General features: G+C 41.5%; 1 pseudogene; it reads right to left on the bottom strand.

Moving 5' to 3' along the window:
* Positions 1-6,470: 6,470 nt before the first annotated feature.
* Positions 6,471-11,694, bottom strand: LOC117504434 (annotated as a pseudogene).
* Positions 11,695-12,059: the final 365 nt, after the last annotated feature.

Here is a 12,059-nt window from a genome sequence, read left to right as displayed (position 1 = left end):
TTGTTTGCAATTACAGAGGTCAGACGTTTCCTGTAGTTCTTCACCAGGTTTTCACACAGTGCAGCAGGGATTTTGGTCCACTCCTCCATACAGATCTTCTCTAGATCTTTCAGGTTTGGAGTTTCAGCTCCCTCCAAAGATTTTCTATTGAGTTCAGGTCTGGAGACTGGCCAGGCCACTCCAGGACCTTGAAATGCTTCTTACGGAGCCCCTCTTAGTTGGCCTGGCTGTGTGTTTGGGGTCACTGTCATGCTGAAGACCCAGCCATGACCCAGCTTCAATGCTCTTACTGAGGGAAGGAGGTTGTTTGCCAGAATCTCTCAATACATGACCCCATCCATCCTCCCTTAAATACGGTGCAGTCGTCCTGTCCCCTTTGCAGAAGAGCACCCCTAGAGTATGATGTTTCCACCTCCATGCTTCACGGTTGGGATGGTTTTCTTGGGGATGTTCTCATCCTCTAAACATGGTAAGTGGAGTTGATTCCAAAAAGCTCTATTCTGGTCTCATCTGACCACGACCTTCTCCCATGCCTCCTCTGGATCATCCAGATGGTCACTGGTGAACTTCAAACGGGCCTGGACATGTGCTGGCTTGAGCAGGGGGACCTTGCTGCCCTGCAGGATTTTAAACCATGACAGCATCATGTGTTACTAATGTAATCTTTGTGACTGTGGTCCCAGCTCTCTTCAGGTCATTGACCAGGTCCTCCTGTGTAGTTCTGAGCTTTCTCAGAATCATCCTTACCCACAAAGTGAGATCTTGCATGGAATCCCAGACCGAGGGAGATTGAGAGTCATCTTGTGTTTCTTCACTTTCTAATAAATAATCATAACAGATGTTGTCTTCTACCAAGCTGCTTGCCTGTTGTCCTGTAGTCCATCCCAGCCTTGTGCAGGTCTACAGCTTTGTCCCTGGTGTCCTTAGACAGCTCTTTGGTCTTGGCTATGGTGGACAGGTTGGAGTGTGATTGATTGTGTGAACAGGTGTCTCTTATACAGGCAACAAGTTCAAACAGGTGCAATTAATACAGGTAAAGAGTGCAGAATAAGAGGGCTTCTTAAAGAAAAATTAACAGGTCTGTGAGAGACAGAATTCTTGCTGGTTGGTAGGTGGTCAAATACTTATTTGCAGCAGTAACATACAAATAAATTATTTTTTAAAAAATCATACATTGTGATTTCTGGATTTTTTTTTTTTTTTTAAGATTGTCTCTCACAGTGGACATGCACCTAAGATGAAAATTTCAGATCCCTCCATGATTTCTAAGTGGGAGAACCTGCAAAACCACAGTGTGTTCAAATACTGATTTTCCTCTGGTTTATCTAGTTCACGGTATAAATTTGGCTGATGGTAGAGATTTAGCCTCCACTGATCAATCACGGTAGTGTTTGTCGATGACATCATGGTATCTTCCTCAGTGACTCTGAACGACTGGAAAATGCTGTCTGCAGATTAAAACCTCTCCTTGTAAGAGTGTAAAATTAAACGCTATTTTAACTGGAGTTGGCCGACTGAACTTGGTCACGTAAAAGTCACATGACAAAATTAAGCAATTGTCCCATTAAATTCAGACTCAGTCTGTTTTAAAAGTGCACACCTGAGCTTTATACGAGTTTTTAAATTACGTTAATAGGCCTACTACAACCCCTGGCAATACTTATGGAATCACCGGCCTCGGAGGATGTTCATTCAGTTGTTTAATTTTGCAGAAAAAAACGCAGATCACAGACATGACACAAAACTAAAGTCATTTCAAATGCTTTAAGAAACACTATAAGAAATCAAGAAAAAAAAAATTGTGGTAGTCAGTAATGGTTACTTTTTTAGACCAAGCAGAGGGGAAAAAATATGGAATCACTCAATTCTGAGGAATAAATTATGGAATCACCCTGTAAATTTTCATCCCCAAAACTAACACCTGCATCATATCAGATCTGCTCGTTAGTCTGCATCTAAAAAGGAGTGAGCACACCTTGGAGAGCTGTTGCACCAAGTGGACTGACATGAATCATGGCTCCAACACGAGAGAGGATTATCAAACTCTTAAAAGAGGGTAAATCATCACGCAATGTTGCAAAAGATGTTGGTTGTTCACAGTCAGCTGTGTCTAAACTCTGGACCAAATACAAACATGGGAAGGTTGTTAAAGGCAAACATACTGGTAGACCAAGGAAGACATCAAAACGTCAAGACAGAAAACTTAAAGCAATATGTCTCAAAATCGAAAATGCACAACAAAACAAATGAGGAACGAATGGGAGGAAACTGGAGTCAACGTCTATGACCGAACTGTAAGAAACCGCCTAAAGGAAATGGGATTTACATACAGAAAATTTAAAAGGAAGGCACCATTAACACCTAAACAGAAAAAAAAAACAAGGTTACAATGGGCTAAGGAAAAGCAATCGTGGACTGTGGATGACTGGATGAAAGTCATATTCAGTGATGAATCTTGAATCTGCATTGGGCAAGGTGATGATGCTGGAACTTTGTTTGGTGCCGTTCCAATGAGATTTATAAAGATGACTGCCTGAAGAGAACATGTAAATTTCTGCAGTCATTGATGATATGGGGCTGCATGTCAGGTAGAGGCAGTGGGGAGATGGCTGTCATTACATCATCAATAAATGCACAAGTTTACGTTGATATTTGGACACTTTTCTTATCCCATCAATTGAAAGGATGTTTGGGGATGATGAAATCATTTTTCAAGATGATAATGCATCTTGCCATAGAGCAAAAACTGTGAAAACATTCCTTGCACAAAGACACAAAGGGTCAATGTCATGGCCTGCAAATAGTCCAGATCTTAATCAAATTGAAAATCTTTGGTGGAAGTTGAAGAAAATGGTCCATGACAAGGCTCCAACCTGCAAAGCTGATCTGGCAACAGCAATCAGAGAAAGTTGGAGCCAGATTGATGAAGAGTACTGTTTGTCACTCATTAAGTCCATGCCTCAGAGACTGCAAGCTGTTATAAAAGCCAGAGGTGGTGCAACAAAATACTTGTGATGTGTTGGAGCATTCTTTTGTTTTTCATGATTCCATTTTTCCTCAGAATTGAGTGATTCCATATTTTTTTCCCTCTGCTTGGTCTAAAAAAGTAACCGTTACTGACTGCCACAATTATTTTTCCTGATTTCTTATAGTGTTTCTTAAAGCCAGAAAGTTGCCATTTGAAATGACTTTAGTTTTGTGTCATGTCTGTGATCTGCTTTTTTTCTACAAAATTAAACAACTGAATGAACATCCTCCGAGGACGGTGATTCCATCATTTTTGCCAGGGGTCGTATAACCTAAATTATGATTAATAATTTCCGCAATTTTTTTTGTGAATTTTATGGTCATATTTGGTGCACATATTTGCAGAAAGCTGCAGTAAACGGTCCTCACATTTCCTCATTCAGCTGAGCTGAGAGCTCCGTCTCGGGGCAGGAGAGCAGAGAAATAAAACCCACGCCTCCTGCTCTATCATTGGTGGACCCCCCCCGACATGAGCCACTCAGGATCATCAACCCATGTGGTGGCATCTCTGAGGTCTTTCTGCAGCAAACATCATCAAAAGCAGACTAACAATGGTTCCTGCTGGACAGAAGCAGGAATGGCGAAATGAGATGATTCCAGTGCACAAAAATACATGTCTAACAGGCCAGAGAATGGGCTGCTCATTATAGCCTTTACACTTACATTATATCGTGATATATACAGTTACCGTGAAGGGATTCAATTTGTATTGTGATATGAATTTTAAGGCATATCACCCAGCCCTAGTGTGACTTAAGCCTCAGTCCCACCGAATAATAAAGGCCAAAGAAGGAGCCACGCATGGGTGTGGGGTGATTATTTCAAGAATGACGTTTTCATCTTAACACGTATCCACTATGAAGGTGCCACTGTGTGCCTCTCTGTACCCCGCATGTGCCGCGTAGCAGCCTCTAGTGAGCCATGACCACCTGTCATTACAGTCTTGAATGGCTCGCATCAGCCACACTAAGCCACGTAGTGCCATGATAGCGCCATGATAACGCCATGTTGGCGCACGTTTAGGCATGAGTTTGGTCCAAACCTCCAGCCCTCCCACACCTGGTCCCTTCAAAGTGTGAGTTTTCAATTCACAGATTCACAGCAGCATTTAAAGATGTCCCTTTTTTTTAACGCAGTCCAAAAATAGATACTCCATCACAGTTCCACAGGTTGTGCGCTGTGCGCCAGGCTGCTGTCCCCTTGTAATGCACCAGACCAGCTAGACCCGAACCACGGGTTCCTGGAGAGCCGCCTCTGTGCTCCTCGCTGGCTCCGCGGCTCTCTGGCTTTTTTTTTTTTTTTTTTTGCGGCTTTAAACACACAAAACTTTGTCCGTTTATTTCTGCAAAATCGCTCTTTTGCACGCGCGCTGCTGTTGTCCTTTCATGGACAGCCGCCTCTCTGCTCTTTCTGGCTTCCGTTCCATCCGTGGCTTGCTGGCTTTATTTTTTCCTGGCTTTAAACAATCATTTTTACAACGTGAATCCATTTTTGACTTGTTGTTCGTCTGTTTATTTCTGCAAAAGCGCTCTTTTGCCCGCAGTGCCGTTCTGCATACAGAATGAGGTGGCCGTTTTATTATATACACCTGTGGATCATTTTCAATATATATATTTCTTTATTTCTTCCGCAGCTTACAAGTCACGATGATACAACTTTTAAACTTTGTGTTGTGTTATGTCTTCAAAATCGCTCTTTTGCACGCTCTCCACCTGTGTTGCCGCACAGCTCTAGCTGCTCCACTGGAGTTATCTTCCATGGCTTTAAACACACATCCACTTTCACGCAGTCACCCAAATTTTGTGTTCGTCCAATATTGACTGAAATATCATTCTTTTGTGAGCTGGCGTTCTGCCTAAATGCTCGTTTGAAGCGTGATGATGAGTCACTGCCTCAGTGCGCGCACACAGCGGAGCTCATGTGATACATTTATTCCAGAAGTGATTACAGGTATTTCGGCATCCAGGTTTGACAGAAAATGATTAATCCGCTACAAAATAATTATTTTATATAGAGTCCAGCGCACAGAGCAGGTGGAATTTGGTGTGCAAAGAGGAGAACCGCTCCAAAAATAGCCTCTCAGGTCCTGCCTCAGTGCGCCACACACAGTGATCCATTAACAAGATATTAAATCAACTACAGACATACTTTTATAGCAAGGAACTGTTTTATCAAGCTATAAAAAACATTAAAAATAATTACCTTACGCTGCTCAAAATACATCCCACATGGAGCAGGAAAGAGGAAAAAAAGTGTTCCAGATGAAACAGTCCTCTGTGATGCCAGAAGTGATTAGAAGTGTTTTCACCATCCAAGGTTTGGCAGAAAATGATTAATCCACTACAAATATAGAGTCCAGCGCACAGAGCAGGTGCAATTGTGTGCGCAAGAGGAGGAGCCACTCCAAAAATAGCCTCTCAGGTCCTGCAAAGGTGCCAGGCGTACAGATAATGGACTTTTTGCAGACTCGTAAGCACCACGCAAATGCCTCTAAGCCGTCGCAGTAACACAAACTGCGCCCACGCTGTTGTTGCTAAATTTTGAACATCTTGAAATTAGCGCCACGCTCAGAGAGAGGAGCCCTCGTTAACTGAAGATAATGCCTCTAAGAGCCACTCTGAGCCACTATACTACCACGATAGCTCACGAAACAAACAAACAAAAAAAAAAACAGGGTGCGTGGCTCCTTCTTCACTCCATGGGACCGAGGCTTTAGGTAATGAAAAATCCTGCAGTCAGTAAGTGATGACAGACTTTCCCAGGAATCAAAGCACTAAACAAGCTAATAATAAACGAATAAATGCAGATTAATAAAGTACACTAAGAGCTGGTAATAAAGAAAAAAAACGGTGCGACCCATGGTGATCTGAAGAGCTTTTGTCAGTAATTCTACACTAATGAACACATTATGAATGCTGCATTCTATTCATGCTAATAACGCCCCTAAATCACACACACTAAATTTTAGGCTTTCAGAATAATTTTTAATTATTGATACTGGTGCATTAAAAAAAAACAGTCTAAAGTATTTGGTAAAAGATGAAAAAAAAAATATAGAGAGTGAGACATTCTTTGGTATCAATATGAAAAGAAAATCCAAACTATGTACCACAAAAGCCTAACTGAAGGCACAAAGTGTTTGGTAGTACAGTTTGAGTGTAGTATACTGTGAATACTCCCCTGTAACAGAAATAAACTCTGAAATGTCAGCATGATTCATACGGCCTTAAAAGGTTTGACCTTCCTAAAGGCTGCAACAGCAGAATCTCTGTGCCGCTACAAGATGCAGACCTTCAAATTATTCTCCAAACAATAAAATAAACATGCAGAAAGCAAAAATATCTCAGTTCATGCATTAAGTTTTGGGCAGCTTCAATAAATATATTTGAGGTGACGGCTGCACATCCAGACTGATGCAAACTGAAAGTCACATTGGTGACAGCGCTGACACGGAGCCAAAGGGATTATTATTTTTTCTCCATCTGGAGATTGAGATGTTAGTGGTCTTCAGTTTGTGCCATGCTGACCTCTGCAGGACCGATTGGAATCTCCTGAAAAAACTGGTCATCCTTCAGCATGCTCTGGAACAGGACAGAAACGGTTTTTTTGGGGGACCACACAAATATGTTCTGTGGGGGGGATTTATCTCACTGTTAAGTTGTTGATGCCTTCAGAAAATGCTCCAATCTGTCTGACTGTCCCTTCAGAGTCTTCCATCTGCAACAAACAGATGAAAAACCATCAAACTGTTGGACGAAAGACAAGTCCAAGGTTACACCTCAACCTAATCGCACCACCGTTCAAGAAACAACCTTCATGTGATGACATGGTCAGGAATCAGTTTCCCCTCCCTCCCTCCTACCTGCTCCAGGTGATCCATATCATCCTTGTTGATCCGGGCGCTGCAGCTCTGTGGCATCTCCACATTCATGGGGCAGACATATTCTTCACCATCTCCTGGCGTTTCCGGCGAAGAGTCCCGAATCCACCAAACGAAAGACGTCTTGGCTGAAGGAGAACAAACGCATTTATTCAGGAGCCCAGAAATTCCACCACAAAATCAAATCAAATCCACTTTGTCCCTGCTGGGAAATCTTTCTGCAGAGAAACGAGGGATGACACACAGACAGACACAGCAAATAAAACAGATTAAAACTGAAATCATAAAACCTGCCTTCAATGTAGTGTGACAGACATAAGAGCTTACGACGCCTCCTCCTATTTGTTTAATTGTAAAGGGACCATGTACAATAAAAAAAACAAATGTTTTCATTTGATGCATCGTACCAGAGTTATCTTAAAGCTAATTTACACCTGCAGTCCCTTAGCAGGTCACAATTAAAACATAAGGAACAAAAACATTATCTCAAAGTTCACCCACACCGACGTATTTAACATGACGTTCTGATACCATTGGTTACAGAGTTGAGTGTCCGAGTACATTTTTGAGTTTGTTCTTGAAGCTTCCAGTAGAATCAGAGTTCCTAATGCTGTCAGGGAGAGCGTTGGTTCCACTGAGTCGAGACTTTTACAGAGAAAGCTGACTGACCAAAACACACAGAACAGGCTCTTACTGAAGATATTCTGGTAGAGTTTATGGACTGCTCCGGACAAAAATCCCCTCCCTCCCAACTTTTCTGATAAAACCGATGATTAAGCTGTGCACGTATCATTCATCACAGAACCTACTGTGGACAAACTGTACGCATATCTAATTACTAATTCCCATTTAAGTCAAAATGGGAGCCTTGCTACTGTCAAGACATGAAGTTTGTAAAATGTGTAAAAAAAAAAAAAAAAAAAAAAATTATAATTTTACTTGGGCTGAAGAGGATTAATAAACTGATGTCATGGGGAAGGAGCCGAGCCATTTAAATCTTAAAAGTAAGACACATTAGAAAACAGTTTAAATTCTCAAAGCTCAGCAGATGACGCTTTTCTACAAATCCTGCAGTGGTTTGTTTCTTCAGAGATTCCAGTGGTTTCATGCCCATTTGTCCAGCTTGTCTCCAACATGTGATACAATATGACAAATGAGAAAGGATCATGTATCAGAATATATCTGATGTAGCTGACAACCTTAGTTCTTGTAGCAGAGTAGCATTAACAGGGCTAGGCGTGTTAGCATGACATCAGCTATGTTTGCTCGCTCATAAAACTCATCTTTCCATTTGAAGGGAAATCATAGAATTTGGCAAAATACTATTTATCTAGAAATCAAAATTAGTACATTTACCTTTTACTTGACATAATGTATTTACCAAAGATGTGGCTGAAATTTGCTGAAAATGAATGACAAGTTCCAAAACACCAAAACAAAAGTTTGTGGGTGTCTTCTAGTCAGGGGTCCTGAGCCTGTGTACTTTGGGGTGGGGCCAAGTCAACAACGGAAAATGTGATCTGTATGCCATAAAAATATCATAGAAGTAACAAACCATTGATTGGATGAAGTAATGGATGGCAAAATATATATTTTCCTTTTTTTGTAAGTTGACATCAAAGTTTAAAGTGGGCTTACGGGTGCACTTACTCTACACGTTGAAACGACAGAGACCACAAAAGCTGCGGTTTGTCACTTCTGCTTTCACTCCTGACTCTCCCATCATAATTAAAGGTTTTTGCAATGCGCATGCCGATTACATTTCAATCATGGATCAAATAGAGGAATGTTTGGCAGAGAAGTCCGCAAATATGAGCAACTTTACAACAGAGTCAAAAAACTACAGACGCTCAAATGACCTGCAGTACATGGAAATTGCACGCAACGCTGGTATGGAGGTTGATGATTGCGTAAGAAGTGGAGCTCATTGAGGGACAAATTAGTCCAGAAGAAAAAAAAAAAAGGGGGGGTTTACCAAAAACAACCAGAACCAGTGACGGTGCAGGCGGAAAGAAACTTCTGCCTTGTTCGCTATGTCATGCCCCCTAGTATTCTGGCGGTAAGTTGCATTGACACCCACTAACATGACAGAGAACTTTGAAAGGGTCATGTCCATGTCAACATCATTGCGTATCAACAGCCCTGCGGCATTGCTGAAGCATAAATCAGGATTTACGGTCTCAAAGTATTTGCAAAATGTCCTTGCACACATTGTGGTTGTCATTTGGTGGTCGGGCTGTTACCTTGACCTTGGCAGTGGCAGTAAGGACGGTGTAGTCAGGATTTTCCAGACAGTCCTGTTTGAGGCGCTGGGCCTCAGTGCCAATAAGCAGGTGGAAGTGTGTGGCCAAGTGGCGTCTCAACAGGGTTTTACTTGGAGGGATGTTGAGCAGAAGGGCAAATGACTCGACATTGAAGCGAGGTTCCAACACCTTCAGAACAGAGTTGAGAAAAGGGAATGTATAATTAAACTACAGGACCACGGTCAGAGCACCAACCTCCCACCAACACTAGTTTCCAGTTCCACACATTTTTGCCTTGTAAATATTTTCAAGCTCAAAGTCCTGTTAGAACAGACTTTTCATAAGCTAAATTACATGTGATCAAAAGTCAGGAGGATGTATTTAGGTCATGCACTTCAATTGTTTTTGTGGTGTTGTCAGGTTTTGTTTCCCCCCCCCAACCTCTTTGGTTTCTGATTTGTTATTCAGATAATTTTCGCAGAACATTGGTCATCTCTGCTGTGCACAGTTTGTCACTGCTTATTGGCACTTCATTTCTGACTAATAAAATTGGAACCTTTGTCCAATTTTGGTGTTGTAGGTAAATGGATAATAGAAAAATGAGTGATTGAGACCCTTTTGATTGCGATGTAATGAAAGATGTACACCAAATGGGCTTTTTAATATTAAAGTCAAATGTCCACACAATCCAGATCAGATCCAGATGAGTCATGAGAGTCTCATCACTGACAACGATTCGATGCACACCTCGATTCACTACCAGCAGTACGATACTGACGGTAAGGTTCACCCCTGTTCCCGATTTGATATGCATCTGATGGCAATTCAATTCCTCACAATGAGATTTGGTGCGATATGATTAATGATAGGTATTGATAAGATTTGAGCAAAATCAATTCCCTTATGGATACCTCTTGTGAATTTTCTATGTACTAAAAGTAGGCTTTACAGGTTTTCTATGTCTAATATTTTATAGTCTTAAAGTAAATAAATATGAAATTGGTCACTGGATCGATTTTTTTTACATAAATAAAAATTAATAAAATCTGTAATTTCTGTTTAAAGCATTTCCTTTCAGACATTTATGACACAAATGTAACCATAAACTCTGAGCTGAGCTCTTACAGCCGGCTGCGCTGCACGTCAGGATGTAATTCATAAAAAAAAAAAAAGCAGGAAGTCTCATTTTGTGGACAAAAAACCCGGTTTTGGTTGGCTGTAGTTTGTATTATACCGTTTGGAAAGAGGTGTCATTTGATTTAAAACGGTGGTTGATTTCAGTCTGAAATCTGCGTGGCTCTTTGGAGCTGTGCACTTAGTGCCACAAAATAATAATAATTATGATTATTTCCTTCACCTGATGGACAACTTCAGGCTGAACTCCTCACACGGTGCTCACACCAGAGAACCAGAACCATCGCGTAAAACTCTGGTGTGGAACAGAGGACGGTTCTCATTTCTTGCCCGCAACAAGAGTCCCAGTTGGTGACTTTAATCCACACAAAGCTGACTCATGATTGACATCTTTAAATGGCTTTGAGAAGGGTTCATGAAGACCTGCTGCTGGAAGCGATGCAGAGAACCAGCAAACAGCGGGTTGAAGTGCTGCTTCGTTGCTTCAGCAACCCCACTGCAGTCTGCAATCAACATAGAGAAATGCTAATTTCCCGATTAACACCCTCAAAAACAACGGCCACTCCGTTGTCCCAAACTGCAGGGTCGATAAGGACATCATTAAGCAACAAGGCTTCCGATGTCCTAGAAATGTGCTTTCTAGCTTCCGTCTATGGTGCATTCAATGTGCATCGGGGAAAGAGGAAAAAAATCAACGCAAGCAGGCAGCGAGTGATGCAACATGATTCAACCCATCAAATGAACTGATGCACTTGGATCGCACGTCTGTATCTAGATACCGATTCGTATCGATTAATCTCCACCTGCCTAATCCAGATGAAACTGTCAGGTGACAGTGAGTGTCAGTCTGCACCTCAATTTCAAATATGAGAGTGACTGAAGCACGTTTGATTAAGATAATGTAAAATATACATTAAATGGGGTTTTCAGTGTTCCATTTAAATGGCCACAAAAACTGGAATCTGGATCAGACTGTTGGTTGATAAAGGATACCATCCTACATGACTCAAATAGGGATTTTTCCCATTTTTCTTGATTTTTTCCTGACTTTGACCTTTGACCTTGAAAATTGAATTAGTTCTTGTCTATCAGGATATGAATCCTCTGTAAAAAATAAATAATTCTAACAACATATGAAGAATTGTGGGTTCCAGGCTGTTCAAAAACAGACGAGTGAAAACATAACCTGCAGCCAACATCTTGCTGGCGTAGGACTGAAACATGTTTGAGGAACTCTGTGTTCTTTTCATTTTGTCACCATTATGAGGTTCCAGAGTCTGAAGCCTCTCACCATCAGCCCCCATGCACGCCGCTGCCCCTCAGGTTGGGCGCGTATTCTGCCAGATCCACGGAGCGGAGCCACTCCATCACTCTGTGATTGGTCCACTGCGACACTGCTGCTGGTGTCATGTTGTTCTGGACACAAACTGAGAATTAAAATCCAGAGATGGCGGGGAAAGAAAGAAAAAAAAAAAAAAAAACTTGTTACGGTCGCATGTGATAAATTGGGGAAATAATGACATCACTACAAAGTTTGAATGTGGTGAGGAACTAGAGAGGAAGTGCTTTTTATTTTCAAAGAAATCTGGGTCATATGAGTTTTCTTGTGTTAACTTTTTCTTGTCAGAATCAGATAACATGCAGAGGATGTGAATGTTTTAAATAGGACAGCAGATTAAACATAAACACTGTTTTCATACATGGACACATGCTCACAGCCCCACTTATCCCAGTAGTGCATTACACACACACTGCTACAAGACAATATTCTGTGC

The sequence above is a fragment of the Thalassophryne amazonica genome, chromosome 22 (genome assembly GCF_902500255.1).
Source record: "Thalassophryne amazonica chromosome 22, fThaAma1.1, whole genome shotgun sequence".
In the NCBI taxonomy this organism is placed as follows: domain Eukaryota; kingdom Metazoa; phylum Chordata; class Actinopteri; order Batrachoidiformes; family Batrachoididae; genus Thalassophryne; species Thalassophryne amazonica.
Note: the sequence above shows the minus strand (reverse complement) of the source record. Positions and strands in the feature narration are given on the sequence as shown.